Consider the following 14,364-nt stretch of genomic DNA (forward strand, 5'->3'; position numbering starts at 1 on the left):
CATGTAGATCTTGATCAAGATTTTACACCACTCAATATAGATAAATCAAAAAATCAACCCAGATCTACATTTTACAATATAACAATAAATTGGCACTTGATACTAATTAAATTAAATAAGACACTTATCCAAAATATGTAAACACTGAATATAAAGAATTTACACTGTTTGTTTACAAATGTTCAAAGTCCACAAATATGTTGTTGTCGTCAAAATGGTCCGAAGAAGTGAATAATCCAACGTTGATCTACATCTACATCTACATCATACTGCTTAACAATCAATTCTGATTATGACTAGCAGGCGCGTTGTCAGGGAACTGTTAATAAAAGAATTTATTTATATGCAAATTAAAAAGTTAAAAGAATAAAAGTTCTACAAGACTATTAATTTAAAAACATAGTGTGCAGTTTAGAATTTATAGAATGGGTCAAGCCTCTCAGTAAAGATGTTTAAACTGGGGCTGGGGACTGAACAGTCAGGGGAAGGCTATTCCAAAGACGTATGCTCCTAGGAAAGAAAGAATTTTGATGGTATTGTGTCCTCGAGTTGGGCATCAGGTAGTTCAGATTTCTTGTTTGAGTAAGGTGTTGGTGGTCAACAAAAACAATGTTGTTTTGGATTTTACAGAAGTAGGTTACAGCACTGATGTTTCGACGCTGTTCAAAGGGTTTGCCAATTAAGATCATTTATCATTTTTGAGACACTATTGTATAGTCATAATCATTAAAAATGTATCTAGCAGCTGATCTTTGTACTTGCTCTATCTTATAAATTAAGTATTTCTGCCAAGGATGCCAAACTATGGAGCAATATTCAACCTGAGGTCTTACATAGGTCTTATATGCAGTTTCTTTTATATTTTTAATTTGGAGTTTTAAACATTTCTTTCAATGAATCTGAGGGAGTTATTTGCTTTAGATGTGATGTTGTTTATATGTTTGGTCCATGAAAGGTCTTGACTAATAGTGACATCCTAAGTATTTTCGCTTCTTGAGTTGAGTTAAGTTGGATGTTTATGGAGGGTATAAGGAAATATTACAGGGTTTCTTTTTCTTGTTATCCTGAAGAACTTCACATTTTGTCAGAGTTGAATTCCAATGGACCAGTCTTTTTCCCAATTTTCTAAAGCATGAAGGTTCAAATCTTGCGGAGGGTTTGGGCATCTTGTTTAGACTTGATGGTTAGGTAAGAACAACAGAGTATTATCTGCAACAGAGTCTGACCTTACTTTTGGACACTATCTGGGAGGGTCATTGATGTAAGAAAGGAAAAGACCAGGGACCTAATACTGAGCCTTGGGGGACACCTGGAGAGAACTGGTAGAATTCCTGATTTTTTGACCTTGCAACTACAACTTGCTGGGAGCGTGACTTAAGGAAGGAATGGACCCAAATTATGTAACCTCATAAACTTATAACCCAATCTTTCTAGTGTTACTCACAAGTTTGTGATGCGGTCCACCTTATCAAATGCCTTACCTGAAAATCCTATGACTTATGACATCAGTTTGTTGGCCCACTTTTCAAGATGTCATTGAATTTACCTGGGAGAAGCTTACTAGCTGGGACTCACACTTAACTCCGTTTTGATCTGAAGCCATGTTGATAGGGGCTAAGGATGTTGTGTTTATCATAAAAGGACATAATATTGACACTAAGCCATGTGCTCCATCAATTTGGACGCTATGCATGTGAGGGAGATTGGTCTATAATGCTGGTTTTTTGCATTTTGGGGCTTTTTTTTGTAAACTGGGGCAATTAATGCATGCTTCCAGTCTTCTGGGACAACCTGTTTTTTAGTGAATCTGGAAGATGTGGGTCAGTATGGAGTAACCTCTTGATGGAGCTCTTTTAATAACCTAGGGGATATTTGGTCAGGGCCAGAAGCTTATATTTGGGTTTAGGTCTTTTAAAAAGTTTCTTCACACATCTTCCGTTATATATACTTCTGGCATAGATGGGTGGTGTTTTGGAATAAGCTTTTGTTTGCAAGCTTGGATAAGCTAAGGGGGCTGAGGCCGGGAGAAGACAGACTCAAAACTGGGAGTTAAGGATATCTGCTTTTGCGACTGGATCAGTAAATGTTTGACCTTCTGATTTGAGGGGTGCCACACCACAGCTTTCAGTTTTATTACTTTTAACATATTGGTAGAATTTTTTATTTTTCACATTTTGGGAGTCTTGGCTAAAAATGACAGAGTCTAGGTATTGCAGTATGCTTTCCTAGTTTCTCTTTGGATTTCACTTTTAAGTACTTTGAATTTTTTGACCAAATCATTTGATGGGGACTTTGACCTTTTAATGTTTGAATAAGTTCTATCACGTTTCCTAATTTTTCGAATAATGGACTTGTTTAACCATGGTAGATCTCGACGTGTTTTATATTGATATATAAATAAGAATAGGTACCTTTAATTAATTAAATGTTAGAGCTCTTTAAAATAAATAGAAAAATAACTAGTTGAAACGTTTGTTTGTTTTGATGGAATTCCTCGGGAGTACCCGGTCACCGGAAGTAAACCAAAAATATAAAAGCCGTTCTGATTGGCTGGAATGGGGATTTCCCTACGTCACCGTTCTGTGTTCGTTGTTTCGTCCCAAATAAATTCGTACCATGAAAATACCATCCACACATAAAAATCCACACTGGCCACCAATGTCGTATGTTCCTTTTCAAATGTAGGAATGGTCTGTTTATGCCTGTAAGGACATAAACATACGCCTTGATAAATAAATAAACAAGATAAACAATTTCTGGCGCAAACCAAGAGAAATATTTATACCAAAGTGCGCATGTGTGAGGTGGATTTTCCGGGAAGTTTGTAAAAACTGAGGCCCGGCATGCAAATTATGTCAAAATGAAATATGAGAAATTAGTTGTTATAATGAGATGATGAAATGGAATGATATAGGAATGATATTGGATAATGGATTGTATATCGGACTGTAAACAGACAAATACAAGATATATATATACAAATACAAGGACAAAATGATACATAAAAACGATATTCAAAGACACGAATATCGACTACATGACACATGCTCATTGTAAGCTTTCTCTCTATATTGCACGGTGAACATTTTAAGAAACCTTTTTTTGCCAAATGCTGCTGACGTTTGACAATTAAAGTGACATAATGCTTATTGTATCGTGGTCATATACAGCTTTATTAATTAAACATTTCAAAAGATTGATTATTATAATCTTCATTGACCTAAAATTAAAAATTAAATAAAATAAACACAGTAAGGATAGAATACAAAAACTACCTTAAACATAAAATTACTGCCCACTCTATCTGTCAGAAACAGATTATGTTCTAATTTTTCACATGGAGTCACATAAGTTGTTCATTATTTTTGCGAGGTAGAATACAAAAATAAAAACGATTATGGCAAAATGTACAGTTTTCTTGACTTTAACCTGTGTATTTACTTTTACACCCAGATAGACATATTGTCACTTTAAAATAAAATAACATTACTTTCCATGAAACAACTTCAATTATAACATGTATCACATATGGAATGTATCATGCTTTTAAATTATTTTTCTTGACAAAAAAATAAATAATATTTCCAATTTACAACATTCTGTGTTGATGATCTAGTTAATCACAATACATTAGCTTTCTTTTGTAAAATAGTATGTTTATTTTTGGTGTACAGGCAAACAGATGGCATATAAAACTCTGGCAATCTCAATTTGATCAGAGTACCATTATATTCATCTCGCTCGTACAAAAGTGTAACGAATCTCAAAAATGAGAAATCCGTTTACTAAAAGCTATAAAGCTTTAAGTTACCATAACAACATCAATAATGCAAAATTGAAGGAAATACCAAACAAACATTTACACAAAAGCTGTTTTGACTGTATTACAAAACTTTTTTATGATTGTATATTTGGTTTATAGCAATTTAATGAAAAAGAACGAACGTATTGTCTGAATCTGTATTGAAAATGAATTGAATCATTGGGTTAAAGGCATTTATTAAAAAATGGCAACATCAAAATCAACTGAATTGCAGTAATCGAAATTATATTCCACATCAGTTTTTTCAAGACCAATCTAATAATAATGCGGTTATAGAGATATGGTATGGTACAAAAGTATTAAAGAAACTGAAAATGTAAACATCATCATTGTTAGCTTCCATTCAGATGGTTTCTTAGCCGGAAAAATTCAAAATTTCCTCTTTGATGCTTTGCATGCTGACGCCTCTTTTTCAAGATTCTGACACTCCCTTCTTTGTTTGATGGTACATGAATTGTTTCAGACTTTTTGTCGACAAATCTGTTGCTTTGCTTTGGCTTTTCAATGTTGTCTCTTTCGATACTCTTGATGTCTGTTTCTGCATTTAGGAAATCGTTTTTGCTCCCTTTTCCCAATGAAAATTTTTTTTCGGGGAAATTGTTTTTAAATTTTAAATCGTTTTTATATTTTGTTTTTTTTTGCCATTCTCCATTTATTCATTGATTTTCTACGTCTGTAAAGGGTGTAGATGATCTTGGAGTATGTTACAATTAAGGTCACCAGGACAACCATGCACATTACGAAATCGATAAGATAAAACACAAGCCCCAAATTTTTGTTTAAAAATCCCTCTTCCCACTGTCTGATGAGCAGAAAAAATTCTAAATTTGGGAGCATTGACTTTTTAACCCCGAACTTTTACCAAAAACAATTTTTTAAGTTGCCGGGGAGCCCTTGAGAGCACAAACACGGGGAAATTTAAACTATAACATCCAAAGTTTTTTTATACGGGAAACGAAATCGGGTTTCCAAAAGGGGCCTGCATATTTGGGTTCTATCAATTGAGATTACCAAAAAAGTAGGGGAAAATTGTCCCAAACCCACATAAATAAAAAATGCTATTTTGAAAAAGAATATTAAAATGAAATAATTAATATTCATTATCTTCTCGTGAATTAATAGAAAACCCATTGCACACGTAGCTGTATCCGCTACCGCTAAATATTTGATAAGCAAAGTCGGTACGGTGAGTTTTGTTTTCTTCATGAAGAACACAAATGTCAGAATATTCCCAATTAAACCCACTGTTAATAATAATCCGACCGCTATAATAACAGATAAGTTGCGGTCGAAAATCTCCTTCTGTGTCTTTAGAAATAATTCACTTTCTGTGTTTACACTCATCTGTTGGGAGAAAAAAGATGAAATGTAATGATAGATGATATTATACGTGTTATTGCTGTGACTTTATTATTTTAATGATAGATGATAGACACACAAACAATGATTTAAAATATATACATTAAAATATGCCAAGGTTTTTATTTGATTTTGTTTAAAATATTAAATTGAATGCAAACTTCATTTGTCGTTGACCTAGGACAATTGAAGATATATTTGAGATTAGTGTAAACTCTTACATTTTAAAGAGCTTGAAACTTTTTAAGTAATGACGAAACAAAAGTTAACTCTTCTGCTAAGTCCTGATTTAATTTTTTTTATTTGCGTGACTTAAAACTAAATATACAAAGTAATTATCTTTTTATAATGCGTTAAAATGTATATAGAACATGACTGCAATATTTTTGTTTAAATACCATTTATGTTATCAAAAGCAATTGTTTAAATAGACTTATTATAAAGTGCCTATTTGATCTGCTAGGAAAATCTTTATGAATATTGTCTAGAAACAGGAGCCCAGTTTGAACCGGGTTGATGCTGTTAGTTTCCTTGAAAAGTTCGAAGCGCAATTATTCCAAAATTAGGCACTGGGGGCAGATTTACTGTTCTTTGCACGGCACTTTTTGATCAATGCGATCTATCAACGTACAAAGTTTCTTGTTCATACCTCTTAATGGTTTCCCGAGTTATGTCCCGGACAAAGTTCAAAATGTAAAACAATGTAAAAATGAATAAAATGGTAATAACTCCAAAATTAGGCAAGACAGAATACGATATCCTTATGCACACCACTCTATCCTTTGCGAGCTTTCTACCTAGTAAGTTTCATGTAAATATCTCTTAAATTTTTTACAGCTATAAACTGGGCCAGATTTTTCTAAAAGGGGAGATAATTCAAAAACGTTATGGTTCTTTTGCACTGCACTTTAAATCACTGAGAGCTATCTACATACAACGTTTTATGTTGATATATCTTTAATCTAGGGGTTATGTTCCAGACAAAGTTCAAGGTGATATAATGAACAAAGGCAAATAACTCCGAAATTTGGTAAAAAGATTATGGTTCTTATGCACTGCACATCTACCCGTTGAGATCTATTTACCTATAAAGTTTCAAGTTGATATCTCTTATAGTTTTGGAGTTATGTCCCCGAAAAGATTTTTCTAAAAGGGGAGATAAATCTAAACAATGGGCAAAATAGAGTTATGGTTTTTGGACACTGCACTACGCCTCAATGCCCTCTACCACTGTGTGAAGTTTGAACAAATTATCTCTAAGTGTTTTTAAGTTATGCTCCGGACAAGACAACAGACGGACAGAAGGACAGACGGACAAGGCGGTCACTATATGCTAATCCTTCGTGGAGCATAAAAAAAGTAACAAATTTTCTTCCATAACCAGTCATATAGTGTTAAAACTGTTGGCTGAAGAAAATGATTTTGTTAAAAAAATTAATACATGTACTATTTATACACAAAAAGGACAAATCGTTGGTTCAAAAAACCTCCAAAATACCACTCTGCCAGAAAATCATTAAAATGTGTTTTAAGGGCTGGGTCGAGAAAATGATACTATTTTCCGGAAATTTATACAATTTTAATAAAACGACCAATCTGAGCAGACATCTCTCGGACATATTGTTTGGGTTAGGGTCTTGGGCCTTTTAGGTAAACAAGAACATTTTTTGAAACCGTTATGACTATTTAACCCATTTGTGAAAAATGGCTATTTTCATTAAAAAGTCTTCCGTTACAAGTTCAAATTGCTATAAAACTATAAAAACTGCTTCAATACTAATCAAACTGCCAAAAACCACTATTTTGCGTTGTTTTTTTTTCGGTAAAATTGATTTCAAAGTGTTGCAAATTCTCAATGGATTGAGATAGAGTTAAATGCTTTTCAGTGTTGGTTACACGTTATCTTATGATCGGCCTGGGGTCATTTTTAGCCTCTCACAAGTCCGAAATTTTCTTGGCGATGAGGGGGACTACCGCCCCTTTTCAAACCACCCCCTGATGTATCTTTTCGGGGGCGACGCCAAAAATGTGATCACTTTTTAAACAAAAACACGTGTTCGGGGGCCTTAATAAAGCATTTGTTCACCATTTGTGTAAGTTCTGGCTTCCAAACTTAATAAGTCGCTTTCAATACTTTTTGTTTTTCCATCTGATGTTGCATTAAAGTTTTGGATTAGACCCGTTACGAAACCTAACCAGAATAACATAAGTTGATTTTACCTTATTTGATTGAAATAGCTTTGACATAAAAAAAACCATGGAAATTTTCACTTAATCCAGCTGTTGAGTGTAGACAAGGATTCACAATTTATTATTAACGTAAACATCATCGTTATTACAAAATTTTGATAAGAATTAATTATTCTTTCTTCGATGTCAATAGCTAGAGGCATACAACCGGTTTCTCCATATACAAACATAAATTTGCTGGTGACTGCCTCTTACTTAAAAAAAATTTAAAAAAACCCGTTAGTTGAACTCGCTTGAAAATGTTAGATTACCAAATCCCCAAAATTTCTAACACCGTATAGTAAAATTGGCTTTAATTGTTTTGTTAAAAATAACTCTATTTAAAGGTTAAGACGAAATTAGATGGCTCTTGTAACTTTTGGTTTGTGATTTGGTTTTTTTTTCATTAGAAACAACCGTGTTTTTTAAATAAATGCCAAAAAATAATGTACTCATTAAAATACCCAGATAGGTTCGTTTTTGAATGTAAAATTATACCATAGGTTAAAACTTAACACGATTTTCGTTTGACGTTAGTTTCCCAAAATATCACAGTATTAGTTCATATTGATTTTAATGTTTTTTTGGTAAATAATCTGTTGATTTTGATATTTATAACCATATCGTCTGAGTAGAGTAATATAATATAATAATTTTTAAAGACTGAAAAGCTCATTTTGTATCACACCTGTTTTCCATTGTTATTCCTTGAACTTTACTATCATTTATAAAGTACGATTCTAAATCGTTTAATATTAGTAAGAATATCAATGGTGATAGATTTTCTCCTTTGCGTACACCTATATTACAAGGAAAAAAAAAGAAAAACAAGAATTCACATGAACACATGAACTAATGATCCTGACTCATTTTTAATGACCTGTAAACATTTTCCATTAATATTCGAATGTATCAGTTTTTCCCATAAATAATTTCACAAAATTATGTCAAATGCTTGTTTATGATCAATAAAGGGAGCAAAAATGTTTCTCCCTATTGTTATTTAGATACTGAATAATGTGTTGGAAAACAATTATACAAATTATTATTATTACAAATATTCTGTAATTGTAGCTTATTTCTTGATTTGATTGTTACAGTAATAATATGGGCTAATGGAGAATTGCAATCATTATTCACGATATTCAAACATGTAATACAATACAGTTTATTTTTTACAATTGTAAAAAAGTATAATCAATACTAGTATTAATTCTTAGCATCATTAAAAATTAACAGAAAATAATGTTGGTGACAGAAATTTTATTTTAAAATATTAAAGATTTAAAAGGTTAATGTGAAAATAAACACCTCTTAAAATTGCAAAATATGTTTCCGTTTTGGTTTTTATTTTTATTTTGAAAATAGATATCAAAGATCAAACCTACCTTTCTTGTTCTTTCGCAATGAAAACGGTAACTTAAATGTATATTAAACGATTCCTATTCAAAATGAATTGCATGTTATTTTGCACAATATTTATATACATCGAATTTGCATAATTATATATCCGCCTCGTTGGTTGTAAATATTCAATGCAAGTTTTAATTTAGATGAAAGGATCGTGCATTTTATTTTAAGTACAATGTATTGAAAGCAAATACAACGCAGATGATTGTATCATTCAATCACGATATTCTAATATAGTTTTTGTAAAAGGTGGAGGAAAATCAAACAAAATATTAGCAAATTCTGTCTGACGACTTCACCAATTGTTGTTTTTTTGTGAATCTATTTATAAATTTAAATTCTACTCAAATAGAGGGGACAATAGAAGAATATCTTTGCATCACAAGTTCCGGATGCTACTTCATTGACCATTCGGAAAAATGCCATGAATCTGAATAAATATTAGGTTATGTCAGATGTGTTCTGAAATACATTGACAAACAACAACCAGAAGCACTGATATATTGTAATTATTTAGATTTAGGATATGACATCACTCGCTATTTATTCGATTATTATATTTTTCTTTTGTGTCCATTTTTCGTAGGAACATCCAGTTGTCTATACGGGTAAACTTTCACCAAAGGTTTTTCAAATTTTCAAGAAGTTCATCTTGAAACCCGGGTGACTTCAACTTTATACTCCTTACTTGTCCAAGACTGAAAATTTTGAGAAATTAAAAATTCCATAAAACGTCTAAAATGTCGAAATTCAGAAAGTTTTCAAACCTCGGTTTGATTTGAGCCTGTTCCCGTGGACGATTACTCTGGCATGTGCAGAATATCGTCCACGCCCCCATAAGCACCCCGGTTAAAGCAGATAAATTCAGACATTTTGACATAATATGAAAAATTTGAGTTTATGGAAAAACCCCCTTCTCAGTCAGGAAATTCCCTTCAATACGGAGTTTTATCATGGTACCTTCATAGTGACACGTTAGTGCCATTTCGTTTAAAGCGGCATATTGTCCCCAATATAAAAGAATGTGTGAAGCCATTATCTTGTAAAATAAAAACAAAACAAGGAATACATTTTCTTAACATTTACCGAATTGCCATGATGAACCTGTTTTGTAAGTTAAATATAATCTAAATACAAAATATATTAATAAAATTCAATGAAATAATTCAATTTTATTCGCAAACCCGCTTAAAAATGGTTAATTGTCTGGAAAAATAAATTATTATCTTTTTCAAATGTACTTCGAAAATTGGCTTGGTTCATGATACACATAATATTATAATTATGTTTTATTAGTATAAATGCCTTCATAACAATTGACAGAAATATGTATGTTAACACGTTTTAGCAAGTTGATATATCTACATGTAACAAGCAAATAAATTTATAAAGTTACATGTGACTATAATAAAAGCATTGCCCGTACTAAATCAAAGGACAAATGCATTTTTACATATTTTTGGTCCTTCGTGATCACTGTATCCACTGAAATCTAGTAAAACAGTTGTTTCTGACTCAAGTCTTCAAATAGCCATTAGACAAAACATAATTGTTTATCTGTTGTTGAGCAGTGCTAGTATTGCTATTGGCCATCTTTTGTTCAGCAACATGTCCTCAGATGCATATCATTATTTTCAAGAAAACAGTTAAAAATTATAACGAGGTTTAAAAATGCTTTATTTACAAAATGAAATGATTTACCATTTGACTTTTGAAAGGGCTATCAGAGTCACAAATCAAGTTACTAGAGAGAGAACATAGACAATGCGTGGATAACAGAAGAACCTTTGAGTCTTCTTGGAATCTACCAAATTGAATATATTATAGGTAAGAGGAAGCTCCAGTTTGGCCATTTGTGAATGTTGAACAGTTCAAAAAGAATCAAGCCATTGGTCATCAAACGATTTTTAATGTTCATGTCAAACTCTCATAAATGTAGAGGTTTCATACCGGGTATTTATAGAAATATAGGAAAATGTGACTCAACCAGCGTGTTTACAAATTACATGATGTGATATTTCCACTGAAAATAAGTTATGTCAAAATCAATATATTGATACAAGCGAAAACAGAAATGCGATGAAAGTTAAAAGAATATGTACAAAATTCACAATTTGTTTGTTCCACTGCTATATAGAAATTTTGTCATGTTAAATACTGTATAACAGCTAATTCTGCTTTAACAGAAAAGACGCCCGTTATAAAAGTCGCCCGTTATAAATTCAAATTGCTATAAAACTATGAAAACTGCTTCAAAACTAATCAAACTTAGCACAAATGTTGACAGGACCATTGCCTTTGTAACGACATGCTCAGTCTTACATTTTCTGTTACCATGGCAACGAGGGGACATCTCAAAAATGCCGAAAATCACTATTGTACATTGATTTTTTCCATCAAAATTGATTTCAAAGTGCTGCACCTTCTCAATGGATTGAGATAGAGTCAAAAGCTTTTCAGCGTTGGTTACACGTTACCTTATGATCGACCTGGGGTCATTTTAGCCTCCCACAAGTCCAAATTTTTCTTGGCGATAAGGGGGACTGCCGACCCCCTTCACCCCCCCCCCCCCAAACAGAATGGGGCACATCCCTGATGTATCTTTTGGATAGGAGGCGGCGCCGGAAAAGTGGTCATTTTTGTAACAACGTTTCTCAAACAAAAAAAAGTGTTGGGTTCTGAATAAGACAAATGGGGGGGGGGTTAAAAAAAGGCGTTAAAAGGCGTGTATATGTGTATAAATAGGTTAAGTAGATATTTTTCTTGTAAATTTGTGTGTGTTTGTGAAACGTGTAATTTAGAAACCTCCTCTATTGTTATTCATCTAGCAAAGTTTTGTTATGAAAACGATACTGTACGTTATATGTGGCATAATTAGATGACATTGGCAATGAATTCATTGTACTATGTAATTTAAATCCCGATGTGAAAGAGTAACTATGTAAGAATATCATGCTACAAAATAATATTTAAAAAGTTTCATTCTATTCTCAACATTCTTAATATTTACGCCTCTGAACAGAAATGTTATTAACGGTATATTAAAATACAAACAATCATAATATTACTGTAACGTTCACCGAGCTTATACCTATATGATGATAAATTTTCCTCTGGATTCTTTGCCTTATGACAATGTATGATTATTCGATTAAATACCAAGGATTTATATCACTTAAGAAATGTGCATATATATAGAGAGAATTGTCTTCATATTCTGATACAAGATATGTTAAAAACTCCTGTTACTTGTGAAAATGTATTTGGCCTATATCATAAACAACGTTTTTTCCTGAGAGAACAGAATTTATTTGCATACAGATGATACCTAAAGCTTTAATTTCACATCAAATATTTTGGTCAAAGAATAATGAAAGTTTATGCATATATTGTTCAAATTCTGAAAACAAAATAAATTAATAGACAAAACTATTGTTTACATCTTTTGCAAAGTTGCACACACGTGTAGCATTATTTTTGAAGTAACACGTTATAGGTCCAATGATTCCGCACAATTGTCCAGTATTTAAAGAACGGAAATTCAATAGAATTAAAAATATAAATATATGATGAACATTTCTTTTAAAAGTTGAACAGAACGTCAAAACATGCAATAAATCAACTCCATGAGTATTTCATTTACATTATTGAATCACTCTTTAAACTTACAGATATAAATTACTTTGAATTTAACAAAAACAAGTATTTTCTTGACAACAAGGTGGTTGACGGTTTGTTAAACTCTTAGTATCACTATTGTACTGGTATCTACATTTATTCCAGCCAAAACATGGACTAATAACTCATTAGAAAAAGTGTAGCAAAGAACAAAATTTTGCACGCATGTATACAATGATACACACAGTTCAATATAAATTCCACTTTAAACAAATATACAAAGTGTCGACTTTGAAAAGAAATGTAAAACCATTATGTCTGGTTAAAGACAAGACATTTTAGTAATGCCTCATGTAACTCTACATGCATCCAGCATTCTCGTTATGTAAACTTAGTGCCTTTTTAAAGTAATTCATATGTTAATTTTAGAAAGAATGATATTATAATGAAAATATGTATATAATGGAATATATTAAGATCAATACAAAATCATGGTGATAAATACTTCTGAAAAAATGAATAGCATACCATTTTGAGAAGTAAATTTTTACAGACGGAAATACCATGTACAAGGTTTATTCACAAATATACTAGATTCAAATCGTTTTGGTTATTTGTGCACGGGCGTGGCTGCGCGTGCGCGTGCCTGTGTGTGTTTTGTCATGCAAAATTTACAGAGAGAAAATCCATAAAACGCGTTTGGTAAAAGTAAAAGCTCATTAACTATACTTTCATAGAAAATATTTACACTTAAAATGACCTTGTCAATCACTTTAAATCAAATTCTTATTGTTTTTTAAAGAGCAAATGAATTTTTTAAATGTTTTATAATAGTTTTAGAATATGTTTTATGTTGCTAACCTTTATAATAATAAAGGTAATTTCCAACAGAAGAAAGAAATGGATCAGGTACATGTAATTAGCAAATGGGTTACTTTTTGGAAAGTTCATAAATACACCAAATATTAAAAAATCTTTCGAGAATAAAACAATAAAGCATTTACCGGGCATAATGGGCTTTTTACTTCAAACATTAATGTGCAAAACATTCAAATGAAAGATATAAAAATTATCAGTATCGCATGTGATACCGACGGGAGACATTATAATGAAATACAGTTTTATCTTCTTCATCAATAAAAACTTTATTTGTTGTTTCTCCCTTGTTTCCTCCAGCGTTAAACAACAACAATACATTCACCATCTATAGCTCTGTACTTCTTAATTCTGAAAAAAAACCACTAGTAAATGAATTTCAAAATAAAAAGGTCAAAGAGATATTTGAACATGTGTTTTGAACATCAAAGGTTGCAATTTGCGAAATGACTGTTCATAAGCATATAAGTGTATTATTTTGCCATAAGAATGAAATAAAGCTTCAAGTATTGCTTCGTATATAAATGATCTAAAAATGTAATATTGAATTTACCACTGTAAACCTTGTCTGCATCCCTTTGGTCGCTAAGACTCTCGTAGTTACTAGCATCATGATCTTGATCTCTTGTAACAGCTTCTTCATCAGTTCTTGTGTTGTTATATATGTGAATATTTGCATTTTGACTGTCATTTTGCGATTGTTGTCTTGATCGGTTTCTGTTATTAAATCAGAGTCTTTGTTACTTTAATAGCATGCGGTCTTGTGACTTAAATAATTCACTAAAATTATGGATAACATAGTTATATACACTGCTTTGTCTCTAAAACAATGAAGTTTGCTGTATTATGAATTCGTGATATATATTTATTTCCTAGTTTATTTTTTTTAAACTGTTGTGTGAAATATATATACATAAACAACCGATAATAGAGCATAATAAATCTGCCAAAAATTCGTTATAACTAATAATATAAACGTTCCTTTCGACCTTCGTTGCTCAGTGATGACTGACTTCAAATCACTCGTCTATTTAATTCCTGTCGGGGAT

This window comes from Ruditapes philippinarum, unplaced genomic scaffold (assembly GCF_026571515.1).
Source record: "Ruditapes philippinarum isolate M1 unplaced genomic scaffold, ASM2657151v2 ctg7793_1_1_1_1, whole genome shotgun sequence".
Lineage (NCBI taxonomy): Eukaryota > Metazoa > Mollusca > Bivalvia > Venerida > Veneridae > Ruditapes > Ruditapes philippinarum.